The 20745-nt window shown below is 40.3% G+C and overlaps 1 non-coding gene and 6 pseudogenes across 1 annotated transcript; all 7 read right to left on the bottom strand.

The window, feature by feature from the left end:
- Positions 1-1722: 1722 nt before the first annotated feature.
- On the bottom strand, positions 1723-1842 carry LOC141269771 (5S ribosomal RNA; annotated as a pseudogene).
- Positions 1843-2464: 622 nt separating this feature from the next.
- Positions 2465-2583, bottom strand: LOC141268499 (5S ribosomal RNA; annotated as a pseudogene).
- A 943-nt stretch (positions 2584-3526) lies between these two features.
- Positions 3527-3646, bottom strand: LOC141267995 (5S ribosomal RNA; annotated as a pseudogene).
- A 7599-nt stretch (positions 3647-11245) lies between these two features.
- Positions 11246-11365, bottom strand: LOC141270270 (5S ribosomal RNA; annotated as a pseudogene).
- Positions 11366-11985: 620 nt separating this feature from the next.
- LOC141267812 (5S ribosomal RNA) lies at positions 11986-12104 on the bottom strand (annotated as a pseudogene).
- A 931-nt stretch (positions 12105-13035) lies between these two features.
- On the bottom strand, positions 13036-13155 carry LOC141267105 (5S ribosomal RNA). Its single transcript, XR_012321120.1, has one exon. It is a non-coding gene; the product is annotated as a 5S ribosomal RNA (ribosomal RNA).
- A 7325-nt stretch (positions 13156-20480) lies between these two features.
- On the bottom strand, positions 20481-20589 carry LOC141268067 (5S ribosomal RNA; annotated as a pseudogene).
- Positions 20590-20745: the final 156 nt, after the last annotated feature.

Genomic DNA, 20745 nt, shown 5'->3' with positions numbered 1-20745 from the left:
CTGATATTAGTAGCCTGGGAAGCTCCGTGGGTATTACCCCCTTCCCAGGCTTCAAACATCTGCCCCAGCCGTCTGCTTAACCTCCGCTAGAGCCTAAAATTAAGGGGAACCCCACGCCAATTTTTTTTTAAATAAATCCTTTATTTAAACACTAAATGACAAGTACAGTAATCAACACTGTCACTGTACTTCATATATATGTGACTGACATGTTTCTATCTATCTAATCTATGTGTGATTCTCTATTCTTTTTATTTTAAATTGTCGGGTACAGGTGCTGAATTGCCGGCCGGCTTTCTTAAAGAGACGGTGCATGAAAACACTATTATTTTTTTAAATAAATCCTTTACACTAAATGACAAGTACAGTAAGCAACACTGTCACTGTACTTCTTATATATGTGGCTGACATGTTTCTATCTATCTAATCTATGTGTGAAGCTCTATTCTTTCTGTTATAAATTGTCGGGTACCGCTGCTGAATTGCCGGCCGGCTTTTTTAAAGAGACGGTGCACGAAAACACTAATATTTTTTTTAATAAATCCTTTACACTAAATGACAAGTACAGTAAGCAACACTGTCACTGTACTTCTTATATATGTGACTGACATGTTTCTATCTAATCTATGTGTGATGCTCTATTCTGTCTGTTATAAATTGTCGGGTACCGATGCTGAATTGCCGGCCGGCTTTCTTAAAGAGACGGTGCCCGAAAACACTAATATTTTTTTTAATAAATCCTTTACACTAAATGACAAGTACAGTAAGCAACACTGTCACTGTACTTCATATATACGTGACTGACATGTTTCTATCTATCTAATCTATGTGTGAAGCTCTATTCTTTCTGTTGTAAATTGTCGGGTACCGGTGAATGCCGCTGATGAATTGCCGGCTTTTCATGTCATTCTACATTATTCTTAGTTGTTTTACTTCATGTAGAATTAACCTACAAGGAAAGAAAGGGTTTATTTTCATTCCGATATTTGTGTCCCATTGACTTGCCTTGGTTTCCGGTATCGGAATCGGAATCGGCAATATCCGATACTTTTTGGGTATCGGCCCAATCCAATCCGATACGATATTTCCTGATATCGGAAGGTATCGCTCAACACTAATTACAGCACCTCGTGTTCCCAGGAGGTCTCCCATCCAAGTACTAACCAGGCCTGACCCTGCTTAGCTTCCCAGATCAGATGTGTTAAGGGTGGTGTAGCCGTAGGCAGACACAGGCCTCTCACTTGCTGCTTTTCTACTTTGAAGTCTGGCTGCCGGCTGCCGGCTGCCCTTTCCAGTGCTCAGCAAGACCAGGTCCTTTTGTGCTTTCCCTTCTCTTCAATTTTTTTGCTGGCTTCCTTAATAGGTCTTGTAGACAGAAGGCCCCACTCAGAGCCGCTGAGCTCACTGATCGGCTGCAGTGCTGTCGACGGAACGTCAGCTTCACGGCCAATGCCACAGGCCGGGAGCAGAGGCGAGACTCACCGGTAGACCGGGGTAGGGTGATTAGAGCGCGGTTAGTTGCTATCTAATAGCCTGCAGCCAGGGATTAACTTTTAATGAAAGGGAACAATCCCTTTGACTGTCTGCAGCGCGCCACACCTAGGAAGCGCACTCTCACACACAAGCCAGCATGCCATCATCTAAGTTACTTAAGGTCGGTGTCCGGCAAGGCGCCGTTCCATGCTAGCCGAGCTGGGCAGTAGGGCAAAACGTCATCAAAATGGTCTATAGCACCCAGTGTTCCCAGGAGGTATCACATCCAAGTACAGTCCGAGCCCAGCCCTGCTTTGCTTCCGAGATCAGACGAGATCAGGCGCATCCAAGGTGGTATGGCCAGTAGACGCTGCTCGATCCATCGCCCGGCCAGCCTTTCTCAGGATCGCTTGGTGGCGAGCAATCTGGCCGTGACGGGGCGGGCTCCGAAGGGTCCATGCAAAGTCTGTGCCGTCCCTACACGTGTGGTTTGTTTAGCAGTGATTCACCCGAACGCATCAGGTGTCTTCAAAAATGGCTCGGCGCAGGGTCTCCTGCAGGCTAAACCCTTCATCACGGTAATGTGACAGAAAGAGCAAGCTGGACCCGTATCTTGGGGGCGGAGCGAGACGTCCAGGGGTGAATGAAGGAAGAGGCTGAGATGGTTGCCAGTGACTTTGAGCTGCTCTTCAGGGGGGAGGGTCGTGTTGCCTGCAAAGGTCTTCTGCTTGGGGTTACCGGTGGTTGCCTCCAGCCACGCGGGAGACGCTGGTCCTGGTGAAAAGTAGCCTAGTATTAAAAGTAAAGAAGCAACAATGCTGGAGGCCCACGGTGATCAGAAGGATGCTGGTATTTTGCAGAGATGAAATAACGCAAGAGAGAAAGCAAATGAAAAAAAGAAAAGAGAATGAATGTGTGCACTTGTGAAAGGAAATGGAAAAAAGGCATAGAAGAGAGTGCCCCCTGCTGGTGGAAGGAAGGAAAAAGCAAAAGCCTACAGCACTTGGTATTCCCAGGCAGTCTCCCATCCAAGTACTACCCATGCCCAACCCTGCTTAGCTTACAAGATCAGACAAGATCAGGCATGTTCAGGGTGGTTTGGCCATAGGCAGAGACAAGCCTCTCACTTGCTACTTTTCTACTTTGAAGGCTGGCTGCCGGATGCCCTTTCCAGTGTTCAGCAAGAACAGATCCTTTTGTCCTTTCCCTTCTCTTCAATTTTTTTGCTGGCTTCCTTAAAAGGTCTTGTAGACTCAACGCACCACTCAGAGCCGCTGAGCTCACTGATCGGCTGCAGCGCTGTCGACGGAACGTCAGCTTCACGGCCAATGCCACAGGCCGGGAGCAGAGGCGAGACTCACCCGTAGACCCGGGTAGGGTGAGTAGAGTGCGGTTAGTTGCTTTCTTATAGGCTGCAGCCGGGGATTAACTTTTAATGAAAGGGAACAATCCCTTTGACTGTCTGCAGCGCGCCACACCTAGGAAGCGCACTCTCACACACAAGCCAGCATGCACACGTGCTCGCACGTGACAACACCCCCTATCTGCCCCTACAACCTCTCCGTCACCATGCGTCAGACTCTCCTGACTGTTTTATGATTTCAGGGCCCTAGCAGGAATCACCCCTCCCCCTCCCCAATTCCTTCCACACCTTCCTTGCCTTCCTTGCACTGAGGTTAGCTCTTTGTCAGTCGTCTGGCTTGGTTACACAAGCTTCTTTGCAGAGAAACATGTTACTTCTGCTGGCCCTCGCTAGGCGGCCGGCATCCAAAGCCTTCTCTGGGCACCTGTTGAATGCCTGGCCCCTTCACGGCACCAGGTGCTTTTAACGCCAACATTTCCATGCGGCGAGCTGCGGAGTCAATAAGCACTCCTAGCCGTGGCAAGGAGCTCGGTGTCAGGCCTGCGTTAAGGCGGCGGGGTAGCGTACTTAGCTGCCAACTGGCTCAGAGGCCTTGGGGCTTCCATCATCTAAGTTACTTAAGGTCGGTGTCCAGCAAGGCGCCGTTCCATGCTAGCCGAGCTGGGCAGTAGGGCAAAACGTCATCAAAATGGTCTACAGCACCCGGTGTTCCCAGGAGGTCTCTCATCCAAGTACTGTCCAAGCCCAGCCCTGCTTTGCTTCCGAGATCAGAAGAGATCGGGCGTATCAAAGGTGGTATGGCCAGTAGACGCTGCTTGATCCATCGCCCGGCCAGCCTTTCTCAGGATCGCTTGGTGGCGAGCAATCTGGCCGTGACGGGGCGGGCTCCGAAGGGTCCATGCAAAGGCTGTGCCATCCCTACATGTGTGGTTTGTTTAGCAGTGATTCACCCGCCGCATCAGGTGTCTTCAAAAATGGCTCGGCGCAGGGACTCCTGCAGGCTAAACCCTTCATCGCGGTAATGTGACAGAAAGAGCAAGCTGGACCCGTAACTTGGGGGAGGAGCGAGACGTCCAGGGGTGAATGAAGGAAGAGGGTGAGATGGTTGCCAGTGACTTTGAGCCGTTCTTCAGGGGGAGGGTCGTGTTGCCTGCAAAAGTCTTCTGCTTGGGGTTACCGGTTGTTGCCTCCAGCCACCCGGGAGACGCTGGTCCTGGTGAAAAGGAGCCTAGAATTAAAAGTAAATAAGCAACAATGCTGGAGGCCCACGGTGATCAGAAGGATGCTGGTATTTTGCAGAGATGAAATAGCGCAAGAGAGAAAGCAAATGAAAAAAAGAAAAGAGAATGAATGTGTGCACTTGTGAAAGGGAATGGAAAAAAGGCATAGAAGAGAGTGCCCCCTGCTGGTGGAAGGAAGGAAAAAGCAAAAGCCTACAGCACCTGGCATTCCCAGGCGGTCTCTGTTAAATGGTTAGTTATGGAAATTCATTTGGAATGTTAATCGATAATCATTTTTCTGAGTTCTATGCCTCAGCCATCGTGTCTAGTTGACATGCGCTATTTGTGTGTGTATTTTTGGTTCACTACCATATGTAGAACAGGTGTCCATACGACTGGCTATAAAAGCCCATGGTACAGAATGGGGGGGCTCTCTTGCTCTGCCCACCCCACAAGACACAGAATCTTCATGCTGAGAAGCAGATGACATGTAGGCCTGGACACATGCTGGACAAAGACATGATTTACCAGCCAGGATCCAAGGAAAGATGGGTGAATCTCAACAATTAAGCTAATTATGGACAAATGGACAATTACTTTATAACTAATTATTGTATGTACCTGCTGCAATCTGATTCTTTTTAATGGACAATCCAAGAATAAATAGATACATTTTTTTATAAGAATATCGTCATATTGATACTTTGAGAAGTCCTCAGTAGAAAAAAATAATACAGGAAGAGTATTATTTTACAATGGTGAGCCAGCCAGTCCTGTTTTTTTGTTTTTTAAATTAAGTAAGTGAATTTCTTCCGTGAACAAGGGGGGAGTCCTGACGAGCTGAACAGCTGTTGTTCACATGTCAGTAAATTCACTAGTTTTTCACGAGAAGCAGAAAGGACCTACAGACTGAGGAAAGACAGGAAGCAGAGGTACTAACAAGGAACAGAATCACACAGGAAAAGAATCAGACGAACTGAAGACAGGACATGCTGATAAAGAGAAGCCAAGGAATCTTAAGGTAAGCAAAATATGGATATAATTTCTTCTTTTGCTAAACAAAGTAATATTAATTTCAAAGTTAATGTAGGAGATGACATAGAAGTTTTGTGGCTCAGTTTATACAAAGAATGTGAATGGCAGAATTTACAGTTAACTTCTAAATTGGTAAATAGAGACAAACAGAAATTGTGAAATATTCTACATTTGGTAGATTTTTTTCATAGTCTTGTGTTAGAGATTTCTAAGCAGGAAAATAGTGTAGAAGTGTCAGACGGTGATACTGATTCTGACTGTAATGTGGAAAATGAACAAGAAGTAAGACACGTGTCTGTAACTGAAGGTGACCTTGGGTCTGACCAAGAGACGGACATACAGAAACCTGACATGGGAGGAGACATGACTGACATACGAGAAACCGACATACTAGGTGATGTGGGAGGAGACGTGAGTGACGTAGGAGGAACGGACGTACAAGAGCCACTAAAAATATCAGAGAATTCTGGAATTACCCAGGCTCAACTCCAAATTAAAATGAGGAAAAATTTGCTGAAATTATACAAAATCATGCCAAAATATGATGTCAAAATCCATGCCTGGAGAAATTCAGAGACATTTGATAAATTCTCTGATAAGTTTGATTTATCCAATGAGGAGAGGAATCAATTATTTAAAATATGGATTCCTGTGACATTGTCCAGACGTTTACATTTAATGCCCTGTGAAAATGACTCTCCTAATGGATGGGAAAATGATTAGGACAGATTAAGATATTTGATTTATTGTGTCACAAAGGATTTTCCCAACATAGAAGATCTGCAGAAACTAAGGATTGGTAGGAAGGAATGTACATATACATTCATGTCCATATTTGAACGGTTGTACAAAGTTCTCATCAAAAATGGAAAAGTACAACATATGATAACAACTTTTGTACAAAAATTCAAATTCCTAAATTCAGTTTCCCAAGTTATGGCATCACAAAAAAATTCATTATTTGAATGTGCGCAGATGCTGGATTCTGTTAGAAAACATGAGAATCGTGAAAAGAAAATAAATCAAGCTAAATTTATAAAACCAGGAAAGGTAAAATCTTACCAAAAGCCCATATCAAACTCTCCTAGACTGAGTCATCCCCATAGTGAACTCTATCAAATACGCAGAAGATTTCATATATGTTATAAGCCATATCAGCCAGTGCAAAGATACATCTCTCCACAGAATGAGTTAATTCTCAGTCAGAACTGTGATTCTCTAAAAAGGAAAATGGCTGAAACTGATGGACAGAGACAGGTGAGACGACCAACTCACAGTGACGTCATGGAATGTGGACAGAAGAACAGGCAGTTCTCTGAGGTTTTGAAGGATAGAAAAATGTCTTTCCTAAATAGGGCGTTCCTGGAGATATTTGAGAGAGACAGAAGATTTGGTTTAGGGAGTGGCTAAGGAAAAACTGTAATTATAATGTTGTATCAAAATGTAATACAATGTCTCAATATTTATTTATAATCTTATACAGTAAATTGTAGTTGCATAGTTTCTAATAGTTCATATATATATATATATATATATATATATATACACTTGTCTAAATAGAGATTGCGTATAATTGTATTTATATATACGTTTATAAAATATATATATATATATATTAATTAATAAATTAGAACTTCATATATATAAATTTAAGTAGCAATATTTTGAATTACATTAGAACCAACCAATATATGTATAAGATATTTAAATAATTCTGTTTCTGTATGAATTTGATATTTAATTTTATTTTCTTATATTTCCTTAGAGTTTTCATTCCAAAGCAGGATTTGATCAAAAAACTCTAAAATGGATTTATTTCTTTATTCACACAGGAAGTGAAAAAATTGCATGATTTTATGTGTATAACATTTTAAAATAATAACAATATATCTAGTTGAACTATAATATATATGTAATACTTATTAATTCTTTTGTGTTGCTAATATTTTCTGTGCATGAAGTGTTCGTGCAAATTAAAGTAGCTTTACAGCTGCGGCCTTTGAACTTTGAGCTAATAGTATAGGATCCCATTCATACTATTTTCAAATGATGTAACTTAAGACCGGGCAGCCAGTGAAAAAAGAATCTAAGACAAGAGTTTTTTCAAGTACATATAATATGTACTTGGGGAATATTCAAAGAAATATAAAGATATTCAATTGATATGGCAATGCGCATTAATAAATTGGGATACAACAATTTTGGGTTAAATATATATGTATATATCTAAAACTTCATATGTGGAATGTTTGAGTTGAATAAATCTGTGAATGTCAGAGTGAAGGTGACAGATGAGTAAATCAGCAGCTGCTAAGTGTGATTGATGTGACAGAGGCCTCGTATGTTTGTATGTTTGAAAAAAAAAATGTTTCTTTATGTGAAGGTACAAAAATATATTTAATTCTGAGGAAATTATAATACATAATTAGGTATTACTGTATCTACATATATATATTTCTATATTTCTTTAATAATTATTATTTCTTGATTTAACTAATAGTGGATAAGGGCAACCACACATCAAAATGGTTTACAAAGCAAATTTATATTTAGAATAATTTTCCACATGATAATATTCTTGAATAACTATAATATTAGTTTTAATGGTTACCTAAATAGGTACACACCTCTCTTTAGTCAAATCTATGCTACTCATCGATATGAAATTTATGCACAATATTTCTAGAAAAATAATTATTTTTAATTTGGTTCTGATATATACATACATTTTATAAAATAATATTTTTGGTATTAAGGGGGAAAATGTGTTTTTGATCCTGATTACATAATCACTTTTGATCAATACTTATTTTCCACACATTTTAATAAAGAAGAAATAATAATAAGGTACTATGGTATAATTAAGAAGGGTATTACATGCAAAGTTGCATAATTTAATATTTTTTGGTGGTACAAGGTTATGACAAATATGAAATCATCCAGATAATGGAGATATAAGGGTATTTTTTATGGAGAATATAATTACTCTGCATTTGTCATTAAAATTTAAAGGCCTTATTTTTATTTTTATTCTTATTTTTACTCTTAATTTTATTTTTCATTTTTAAAATTTTATTCTTACTTTATACTTCTTATTTTTCTATTTTTTCATTTTTTAATTCTCATTTGATTTTATTTCAGTTCAATATCTCAATTGAGAAAACACATTAATATTTAATAAAGTAATGTCTAATACAAGAGTATTGCTTCATTAAATATATATTGCTAAGGAAAAAAATGTTTACATTTTCTGAGTAAACACAACAATTCATTCATTCATTTATTCATTCATTCATTCATTCATACATTCATATATTTATTCATTTTGGTTCAGGAGTATACATTCTTTGATATTATTGGTTTAATAAAGATATAAAAACTTGTTTTTTCAAAATACACTGACACCTATGGGTTGGAAAAGGTAATTACACCTATGACATAAAAATGTTCTATCATATGGAGAACTTTGATTGATAATGAATTATTATCTATTATTGTTTATTATTCCAAACATAATTTATTTTAATATTTTGATAATAATTAGATGGATATTACTGATTGCTATGGTACGCTGTGATATTATAGGTTAGGAAAAACTGCCAGATTTGGTATCAGATTAGGGAATGAAGACTTCAATCAAGACATCGCAATTATGAATTCTATCTTAATAAAGACTTTTAATTTTTATAAATCAAAGAGATTCTCAAAAGTTACAAGAAGAAGCAACTGATATCCGGACACCTCAGAAGGTAACAGGTGTGAATGCTGAGTGTTATAATAGACTGTGTCCATTACATACAATACAATTCACACCACTGATCACCAGGACGGCAGAGGACGATGATCCTATATGTACTGTGTTGTGTTTAAGTTTCATCACGTTCCAGTGGTTTCTTATCACCTGCAACGCTTCAATGAAAGCTGGTGAACAGGTAATACCTGGCATATGTGTCCTGTATATAAAGGACTGAGTACTGGTTATGGTGCTATATAAAGCAGGAAAGTGTCAAGTTAACCCTTGCTTTACTGACCAAAGACGTCACATCTGTTCCAAAAGTGACACCAGACCAGTGCGGACACACGGAAGATTCCAAAGACGATCCAACGTAAGTCCAGGTGACACTGCACAGATATTAAAGCTACATTTCATCCATGGACTTTGTTTTCTTATCAACTGACACACATGATCTTTGTAATAAAGAGTACAGTTTATGGACTGAACAATAATGAACACAATTATGGACTGTACAATATCTACATGCTGTAATTTATTTCAAAGGAGTTTTCATCTAAAGACTGTGTTATAAAAGAACCAAGAAGAAGACGAGACGACGACCCGATGACATCAGATGATGACGATTGAACCCGCGATTGCTTCAATTTCGATATAGGGAAGTATAATTATACATATTAAATTAATATTAGTCACGGCTTATCATAACATGAATTCACATCATTATATAACAATAATCCGATATTGATACTATTATTACTATTATTATTATTATGGAAATTTAATGATATTGCCAAGGAAGAAGGAAAGAAAAAATGATTGATGAATGTATCTTCTTTTGAGAAATTTCAGTTAAAGTCCTTTTATTCTCAAAAAAGGGGGAAATGTTAAATGGTTAATTATGGAAATTCATTTGGAATGTTAATCGATAATCATTTTTCTGAGTTCTATGCCTCAGCCATCATGTCTAGTTGACATGCGCTATTTGTGTGTGTATTTTTGGTTCACTACCATATGTAGAACAGGTGTCCATACGACTGGCTATAAAAGCCCATGGTACAGAAAGGGGGGGCTCTCTTGCTCTGCCCACCCCACAAGACACAGAATCTTCATGCTGAGAAGCAGATGACATGTAGGCCTGGACACATGCTGGACAAAAACATGATTTACCAGCCAGGATCCAAGGAAAGATGGGTGAATCTCAACAATTAAGCTAATTATGGACAAATGGACAATTACTTTATAACTAATTATTGTATGTACCTGCTGCAATCTGATTCTTTTTAATGGACAATCCAAGAATAAATAGATACATTTTTTTATAAGAATATCGTGATATTGATACTTTGAGAAGTCCTCAGTAGAAAAAAATAATACAGGAAGAGTATTATTTTACAGTCTCCCATCCAAGTACTAACCATGCCAGACCCTACTTAGCTTCCGAGATCAGATGAGATTGGGCGTGTTCAGGGTGGTGTGGCCGTAGGCAGAGACAAGCCCCCCACTTGCTGCTTTTCTACTTTGACGTCTGGCTGCCGGCTGCCCTTTCCAGTGCTCAGCAAGACCAGGTCCTTTTGTGCTTTCCCTTCTCTTCAATTTTTTTGCTGGCTTCCTTAAAAGCTCTTGTAGACACAACGCCCCACTCAGAGCCGCTGAGCTCACTGATCGGCTGCAGCGCTGTAGACGGAACGTCAGCTTCACGGCCAATGCCACAGGCCGGGAGAAGAGGCGAGACTCACCGGTAGACCCGGGTAGGGTGAGTAGAGCGCGGTAAGTTGCTTTCTAATAGGCTGCAGCCGGGGATTAACTTTTATTGAAAGGGAACAATCCCTTTGACTGTCTGCAGCACGCCACACCTAGGAAGCGCACTCTCACACACAAGCCAGCATGCGCACGTTCTCGCACGTGACAACACCCCCTATCTGCCCCTAAAACCTCTCCGTCACCATGCGTCAGACTCTCCTGCCTGTTTTATGATTTCAGGGCCCTAACAGGAATCACCACCCCCTCCCCAATTCCTTCTGCACCTTCCTTGCACTGAGGTTAGCTCTTTGGCAGCCGTCTGGCTTGGTTACACAAGCTTCTTTGCAGAGAAACATGTTACTTCTGCTGGCCCTTGCTAGGCGGCCGGCATCCAAAACCTTCCCTGGGCACCTGCTGAAAGCCTGGCCCCTTCACGGCCCCGGGTGCTTTTAACGCCATCATTTCCACACGGCGAGCTGCCGAGTCAATAAACACTCCTAGCTGTGACAAGGAGCTCGGTGTCAGGCCTGCGTGAAGGGCGGCGGGGTAGCGTACTTAGCTGCCAACTGGCTCAGAGGCCTTGGGGCTTCCATCATCTAAGTTACTTAAGGTCGGTGTCCGGCAAGGCGCCGTTCCATGCTAGCCGAGCTGGGCAGTAGGGCAAAACGTCATCAAAATGGTCTACAGCAACCGGTATTCCCAAGAGATCTCCCATTCAAGTACCCTCCGAGCCCAGCCCTGATTTGCTTCAGAGATCAGACGAGATCGGGCGTATCCAAGGTGGTATGGCCAGTAAATGCTGCTCAACCCTTCGCCCGGCCAGCCTTTCTCAGGATCGCTTGATGGCGAGCAATCTGGCCGTGACGGAGCAAGCTCCGAAGGGTCCATGCAAAGGCTGTGCCGTCCCTACAGGTGTGGTTTGTTTAGCAGTGATTCACCCGCCGCATCAGGTGTCTTCAAAAATTGCTCGGCGCAGGGTCTCCTGCAGGCTAAACCCTTCATCGCGGTAATGTGACAGAAAGAGCAAGCTGGACTCGTAACTTGGGGGCGGAGCGAGATGTCCAGGGGTGAATGAAGGAAGAGGGTGAGATGGTTGCCAGTGACTTTGAGCTGCTCTTCAGGGGGGAGGGTCGTGTTGCCTGCAAAAGTCTTCTGCTTGGGGTTATCGGTTGTTGCCTCCAGCCACCCGGGAGACGCTGGTCCAGGTGAAAAGGAGCCTAGTATTAAAAGTAAATAAGCAACAATGCTGGAGGCCCACGGTGATCAGAAGGATGCTGGTATTTTGCAGAGATGAAATAGCGCAAGAGAGAAAGCAAATGAAAAAAAGAAAAGAGAATGAATGTGTGCACTTGTGAAAGGGAATGGAAAAAAGGTTAGAAGAGAGTGCCCCCTGCTGGTGGAAGGAAGTATAAAGCAAAAGCCTACAGCACCTGGTATTCCCAGGCAGTTCACCATCCAAGTACTAACCAGGCCCAACTCTGCTTAGCTTCCGAGATCAGACGAGATCGGGCGGGTTTAGGGTGGTGTGGCAGTAGGCAGAGACAAGCCTCTCACTTGCTGCTTTTCTACTTTGAAGTCTGACTGCCGGATGCCCTTTCCAGTGCTCAGCAAGACCAGGTCCTTTTGTGCTTTCCCTTCTCTTCAATTTTTTTGCTGGCTTCCTTAAAAGGTCTTGTAGACAGAAGGCCCCACTCAGAGCCGCTGAGCTCACTGATCGGCTGCAGCGCTGTCGACGGAACGTCAGCTTCACGGCCAATGCCACAGGCCGGGAGCAGAGGCGAGACTCACCGGTAGACCCGGGTAGGGTGAGTAGAGCACGGTTAGTTGCTTTCTAATAGCCTGCAGCCGGGGATTAACTTTTAATGAAAGGGAACAATCCCTTTGACTGTCTGCAGCGCGCCACACCTAGGAAGCGCACTCTCACACACAAGCCAGCATGCACACGTGCTCGCACGTGACAACACCCCCTATCTGCCCCTACAACCTCTCCATCAGCATGCGTCAGACTCTCCTGCCTGTTTTATGATTTCAGGGCCCTAGCAGGAATCACCCCCCCCCTCCCCAATTCCTTCCGCACCTTCCCTGTCTTCCTTGCATTGAGGTTAGCTCTTTGTCAGCCGTCTGGCTTGGTTACACAAGCTTCTTTGCACAGAAACATGTTACTTCTGCTGGCCCTCGCTAGGCGGCCGGCATCCAAAACTTTCCCTGGGCACCTGCTGAAAGCCTGGCCCCTTCACGGCCCCGGGTGCTTTTAACGCCATCATTTCCACATGGCGAGCTGCGGAGTCAATAAGCACTCCTAGCCGTGGCAAGGAGCTCGGTGTCAGGACTGCGTGGTAGCGTACTTAGCTGCCAACTGGCTCAGAGGCCTTGGGGCTTCCATCATCTAAGTTACTTAAGGTCGGTGTCCGGCAAGGCGCCGTTCCATGCTAGCCGAGCTGGGCAGTAGGGCAAAACGTCATCAAAATGGTCTACAGCACCCGGTGTTCCCAGGAGGTTTCCCATTCAAGTACTGTCCTAGCCCAGCCCTGCTTTGCTTCCGAGATCAGACGAGATCGGGCGTATCCAAGGTGGTATGGCCAGTAGACGCTGCTCGATCCATCGCCCGGCCAGCCTTTCTCAGGATCGCTTGATTGCGAGCAATCTGGCCGTGACGGGGCAGGCTCCGAAGGGTCCACGCAAAGGCTGTGCCGTCCCTACAGGTGTGGTTTGTTTAGCAGTGATTCACCCGCCGCATCAGGTGTCTTCAAAAATGGCTCAGCGCAGGGTCTCCTGCAGGCTAAACCCTTCATCGCGGTAATGTGACAGAAAGAGCAAGCTGGACCCGTAACTTGGGGGCGGAGCGAGACGTCCAGGGGTGAATGTAGGAAGAGGGTGAGATGGTTGCCAGTGACTTTGAGCTGCTCTTCAGGGGGGAGGGACGTGTTGCCTGCAAAGGTCTTCTGCTTGGGGTTACCGGTGGTTGCCTCCAGCCACGCGGAAGACGCTGGTCCTGGTGAAAAGGAGCCTAGTATTAAAATTAAAGAAGCAACAATGCTGGAGGCCCACGGTGATCAGAAGGACGCTGGTATTTTGCAGAGATGAAATAGCGCAAGAGAGAAAGCAAATGAAAAAAAGAAAAGAGAATGAATGTGTGCACTTGTGAAAGGGAATGGAAAAAAGGCATAGAAGAGAGTGCCCCCTGCTGGTGGAAGGAAGGAAAAAGCAAAAGCCTACAGCACCTGGCATTCCCAGGCGATCTCTGTTAAATGGTTAATTATGGAAATTCATTTGTAATGTTAATCGATAATCATTTTTCTGAGTTCTATGCCTCAGCCATCGTGTCTAGTTGTCATGCGCTATTTGTGTGTGTATTTTTATTTCACTACCATATGTAGAACAGGTGTCCATACGACTGGCTATAAAAGCCCATGGTACAGAAAGGGGGGGGCTCTCTTGCTCTGCCCACCCCACAAGACACAGAATCTTCATGCTGAGAAGCAGATGACATGTAGGCCTGGACACATGCTGGACAAAGACATGATTTACCAGCCAGGATCCAAGGAAAGATGGGTGAATCTCAACAATTAAGCTAATTATGGACAAATTTACAATTACTTTATAACTAATTATTGTATGTACCTGCTGCAATCTGATTCTTTTTAATGGACAATCCAAGAATAAATAGATACATTTTTTTATAAGAATATCGTGATATTGATACTTTGAGAAGTCCTCAGTAGAAAAAAATAATACAGGAAGAGTATTATTTTACAATGGTGAGCCAGCCAGTCCTGTTTTTTTGTTTTTTAAATTAAGTAAGTGAATTTCTTCCGTGAACAAGGGGGGAGTCCTGACGAGCTGAACAGCTGTTGTTCACGTGTCAGTAAATTCACTAGTTTGTCACGAGAAGCAGAAAGGACCTACAGACTGAGGAAAGACAGGAAGCAGAGGTACTAACAAGGAACAGAATCACACAGGAAAAGAATCAGAGAAACTGAAGACAGTACGTGCTGATAAAGAGAAGCCAAGGAATCTTAAGGTAAGCAAAATATGGATATAATTTCTTCTTTTGCTAAACAAAGTAATATTAATTTCAAAGGTAATGTAGGAGATGACATAGAAGTTTTGTGGCTCAGTTTATACAAAGAATGTGAATTGCAGAATTTACAGTTAACTTCTAAATTGGTAAATAGAGACAAACAGAAATTGAGAAATATTCTACATTTGGTAGATTTTTTTCATAGTCTTGTGTTAGAGATTTCTAAGCAGGAAAATAGTGTAGAAGTGTCAGACGGTGATACTGATTCTGACTGTAATGTGGAAAATGAACAAGAAGTAAGACACGTGTCTGTAACTGAAGGTGACCTTGGGTCTGACCAAGAGACGGACATACAGAAACCTGACATGGGAGGAGACATGACTGACATACGAGAAACCGATATACTAGGTGATGTGGGAGGAGACGTGAGTGACGTAGGAGCAACGGACGTACAAGAGCCACTAAAAATATCAGAGAATTCTGGAATTACCCAGGCTCAACTCCAAATTAAAATGAGGAAAAATTTGCTGAAATTATACAAAATCATGCCAAAATATGATGTCAAAATCCATGCCTGTAGAAATTCAGAGACATTTGAGAGCTTCTCTGATAAGTTTGATTTATCCAATGAGGAGAGGAATCAATTATTTAAAATATGGATTCCTGTGACATTGTCCAGACGTTTACATTTAATGCCCTGTGAAAATGACTCTCCTAATGGATGGGAAAATGATTCGAACAGATCAACATATTTGATTTATTGTGTCACAAAGGATTTTCCCAACATAGAAGATCTGCAGAAACTAAGGATTGGTAGGAAGGAATGTACATATACATTTATGTCCATATTTGAACGGTTGTACAAAGCTCTCATCAAAAATGGAAAAGTACAACATATGATAACATTTTTTGTACAAAAATTCAAATTCCTAAATTCAGTTTCCCAAGTTATGGCATCACAAAAAAATTAATTATTTGAATGTGCGCAGATGCTGGATTTTGTTAGAAAACATGAGAATCGTGAAAAGAAAATAAATCAAGCTAAATTTATAAAACCAGGAAAGGTAAAATTTTACCAAAAGCCAATATCAAACTCTCCTAGACTGAGTCATCCCCATAGTGAACTCTATCAAATACGCAGAAGATTTCATATATGTTATAAGCCATATCAGCCAGTGCAAAGATCCATCTCTCCACAGAATGAGTTAATTCTCAGTCAGAACTGTGATTCTCTAAAAATGAAAATGGCTGAAACTGATGGACAGAGACAGGTGAGACGACCAACTAACAGTGACGTCATGGAATGTGGACAGAAAAACAGGCAGTTCTCTGAGGTTTTGAAGGATAGAAAAATGTCTTTCCTAAATAGGGCGTTCCTGGAGATATTTGAGAGAGACAGAAGATTTGGTTTAGGGAGTGGCTAAGGAAAAACTGTAATTGTAATGTTGTATCAAAATGTAATACAATGTCTCAATATTTATTTATAATCTTATACAGTAAATTGTAGTTGCATAGTTTCTAATAGTTCATATATATATATATATATATATATATATATATACACTTGTCTAAGTAGAGATTGCGTATAATTGTATTAATATATACGTTTATAAAATATATATATATATATTAATTAATAAATTAGAACTTCATATATATAAATTTAAGTAGCAATATTTTGAATTACATTAGAACCAACCAATATATGTATAAGATATTTAAATAATTCTGTTTCTGTATGAATTTGATATTTAATTTTATTTTCTTATATTTCCTTAGAGTTTTCATTACAAAGCAGGATTTGATCAAAGAACTCTAAAATGGATTTATTTCTTTATTCACACAGGAAGTGAAAAAATTGCATGATTTTATGTGTATAACATTTTAAAATAATAACAATATATCTAGTTGAACTATAATATATATGTAATACTTATTAATTGTTTTGTGTTGCTAATATTTTCTGTGCATGAAGTGTTCGTGCAAATTAAAGTAGCTTTACAGCATGACGTGTGACAGCTGCGGCCTTTGAACTTTGAGCTAATAGTATAGGATCCCATTCATTCTATTTTCAACTGATGTAACTTAAGACCGGGCAGCCAGTGAAAAAAGAATCTAAGACAAGAGTTTTTTCAAGTGCCTGAAATTCCAGTGACTTACTCTCATATTATATAATATGTACTTGGGGAATATTCAAAGAAATATAAAGATATTCAATTGATATGGCAATGCGCATTAATAAATTGGGATACAACAATTTTGGGTTAAATATATATATATCTAAAACTTCATATGTGAAATGTTTGAGTTGAACAGATCTGTGAATGTCAGAGTGAAGGTGACAGATGAGTAAATCAGCAGCTGCTAAGTGTGATTGATGTGACAGAGGCCTCGTATGTTTGTATGTTTGAAAAAAAAAAAATGTTTCTTTATGTGAAGGTACAAAAATATATTTAATTCTGAGGAAATTATAATACATAATTAGGTATTATCTACATATATATATTTCTATATTTCTTTAATAATTATTATTTCTTGATTTAACTAATAGTGGATAAGGGCAACCACACATCAAAATGGTTTACAAAGCAAATTTATATTTAGAATAATTTTCCACATGATAATATTCTTGAATAACTATAATATTATTTTTAATGGTTACCTAAATAGGTACACACCTCTCTTTAGTCAAATCTATGCTACTCATCGATATGAAATTTATGCACAATATTTCTAGAAGAGTAATTATTTTTAATTTGGTTCTGATATATACATAAATTTTATAAAATAATATTTTTGGTATTAAGGGGGAAAATGTGTTTTTGATCCTGATTACATAATCACTTTTGATCAATACTTATTTTCCACACATTTTAATAAAGAAGAAATAATAATAAGGTACTATGGTATAATTAAGAAGGGTATTACATGCAAAGTTGCATAATTTAATATTTTTTGGTGGTACAAGGTTATGACAAATATGAAATCATCCAGATAATGGAGATATAAGGGTATTTTTTATGGAGAATATAATTACTCTGCATTTGTCATTAAAATTTAAAGGCCTTATTTTTATTTTTATTCTTATTTTTACTCTTAATTTTATTTTTCATTTTTAAAATTTTATTCTTACTTTATACTTCTTATTTTTCTATTTTTTCATTTTTTAATTCTCATTTGATTTTATTTGAGTTCAATATCTCAATTGAGAAAACACATTAATATTTAATAAAGTAATGTCTAATACAAGAGTATTGCTTCATTTAATATATATTGCTAAGGAAAAAAATGTTTACATTTTCTGAGTAAACACAACAATTCATTCATTCATTTATTCATTCATTCATTCATTCATACATTCATATATTTATTCATTTTGGTTCAGGAGTATACATTCTTTGATATTATTGGTTTAATAAAGATATAAAAACTTGTTTTTTCAAAATACACTGACACCTATGGGTTGGAAAAGGTAATTACACCTATGACATAAAAATGTTCTATCATATGGAGAACTTAATTGATAATGAATTATTATCTATTATTGTTTATTATTCCAAACATAATTTATTTTAATATTTTGATAATAATTAGATGGATATTACTGATTGCTATTGTACGCTGTGATATTATAGGTTAGGAAAAACTGCCAGATTTGGTATCAGATTAGGGAATGAAGACTTCAATCAAGACATCGCAATTATGAATTCTATCTTAATAAAGACTTTTAATTTTTATAAATCAAAGAGATTCTCAAAAGTTACAAGAAGAAGCAACTGATATCCGGACGTCTCAGAAGGTAACAGGTGTGAATGCTGAGTGTTATAATAGACTGTGTCCATTACATACAATACAATTCACACCACTGATCACCAGGACGGCAGAGGACGATGATCCTATATGTACTGTGTTGTGTTCAAGTTTCATCACGTTCCACTGGTTTCTTATCACCTGCAACGCTTCAATGAAAGCTGGTGAACAGGTAATACCTGGCATATGTGTCCTGTATATAAAGGACTGAGTACTGGTTATGGTGCTATATAAAGCAGGAAAGTGTCAAGTTGACACTTGCTTTACTGACCAAAGATGTCACATCTGTTCCAAAAGTGACACGAGACCAGTGCGGACACACAGAAGATTCCAAAGACGATCCAACGTAAGTCCAGGTGACACTGCACAGATATTAAAGCTACATTTCATCCATGGACTTTGTTTTCTTATCAACTGACACACATGATCTTTCTAATAAAGAGTACAGTTTATGGACTGAACAATAATGAACACAATTATGGACTGTACAATATCTACATGCTGTAATTTATTTCAAAGGAGTTTTCATCTAAAGACTGTGTTATAAAAGAACCAAGAAGAAGACGAGACGACGACCCGATGACATCAGATGATGACGATTAAACCCGCGATTGCTTCAATTTAGATATAGGGAAGTATAATTATACATATTAAATGAATATTAGTCACGGCTTACCATAACATGAATTCACATCATTATATAACAATAATCCGATATTGATACTATTATTACTATTATTATTATTATGGAAATTTAATGATATTGCCAAGGAAGAAGGAAAGAAAAAAAGATTGATGAATGTATCTTCTTTTGAGAAATTTCAGTTAAAGTCCTTTTATTCTCAAAAAAGGGGGAAATGTTAAATGGTTAATTATGGAAATTCATTTGGAATGTTAATCGATAATCATTTTTCTGAGTTCTATGCCTCAGCCATCGTGTCTAGTTGACATGCGCTATTTGTGTGTGTATTTTTGGTTCACTACCATATGTAGAACAGGTGTCCATACGACTGGCTATAAAAGCCCATGGTACAGAAAGGGGGGGCTCTCTTGCTCTGCCCACCCCACAAGACACAGAATCTTCATGCTGAGAAGCAGATGACATGTAGGCCTGGACACATGCTGGACAAAGACATGATTTACCAGCCAGGATCCAAGGAAACATGGGTGAATCTCAACAATTAAGCTAATTATGGACAAATGGACAATTACTTTATAACTAATTATTGTATGTACCTGCTGCAATCTGATTCTTTTTAATGGACAATCCAAGAATAAATAGATACATTTTTTTATAAGAATATCGTGATATTGATACTTTGAGAACTCCTCAGTAGAAAAAAATAATACAGGAAGAGTATTATTTTAAAGTCTCCCATCCAAGTACTAACCAGGCCCAACCATGCTTAGCTTCCGAGATCAGATGAGATCGGGAGTATCCAAGGTGGTATGGCCTGTAGAAGCTGCTCGATCCATCGCCCGTCCAGCCTTTCTCAGGATCGCTTGGTGGCGAGCAATCTGGCCGTGACGGGGCGGGCTCCGAAGGGTCCATGCAAAGTCTGTGCCGTCCCTACAGGTGTGGTTTGTTTAACAGTGATTCACCCGCCGCATCAGGTGTCTTCAAAAATGTTTGGGCGCAGGGTCTCCTGCAGGCTAAACCCTTCATCGCGGTAATGTGACAGAAAGAGCAAGCTGGACCCGTAACTTGGGGGCGGAGCGAGACGTCCAGGGGTGAATGAAGGAAGAGGGTGAGATGGTTGCCAGTGACTTTGATCTGTTCTTCAGGGGGGAGGGTAGTGTTGCCTGCAAAGGTCTTCTGCTTGGGGTTACCGGTGGTTGCCTCCAGCCACGCGGGAGACGCTGGTCCTGGTGAAAAGGAGCCTAGTATTAAAAGTAAAGAAGCAACAATGCTGGAGGCTCACGGTGATCAGAAGGATGCTGGTATTTTGCAGAGATGAAATAGCGCAAGAGGAAAGCAAATGAAAAAAAGAAAAGAGAATGAATGTGTGCACCTGTGAAAGGGAATGGAAAAAAGGCATAGAAGAGAGTGCCCTCTGCTGGTGGAAGGAAGGAAAAAGCAAAAGCCTACAGCACCTGGTATTCCCAGGTGGTCTCCTATCCAAGTACTAACCAGGCCCGACCCTGCTTAGCTTCCGAGATCAGGCGTGTTCAGGGTGGTGTGGCCGTAGGCAGAGAAAAGCCTCTTGCTGCTTTTCTACTTTGACGTCTGGCTGCCGGCTGCCCGCCGGCTGCCCTTTCCAGTGCTCAGCAAGACCAGGTCCTTTTGTGCTTTCCCTTCTCTTCAATTTTTTTGCTGGTTTCCTTAAAAGTTCTTGTAGACACAACG

The sequence above is a fragment of the Phyllobates terribilis genome, unplaced genomic scaffold (assembly GCF_046119375.1).
Source record: "Phyllobates terribilis strain yellow unplaced genomic scaffold, ASM4611937v1 Scaffold_4__5_contigs__length_816908805, whole genome shotgun sequence".
NCBI classification, from domain to species: domain Eukaryota; kingdom Metazoa; phylum Chordata; class Amphibia; order Anura; family Dendrobatidae; genus Phyllobates; species Phyllobates terribilis.
The sequence above is the reverse complement of the archived record's forward strand: the minus strand, read 5'-3'. Positions and strand labels throughout refer to the sequence as shown.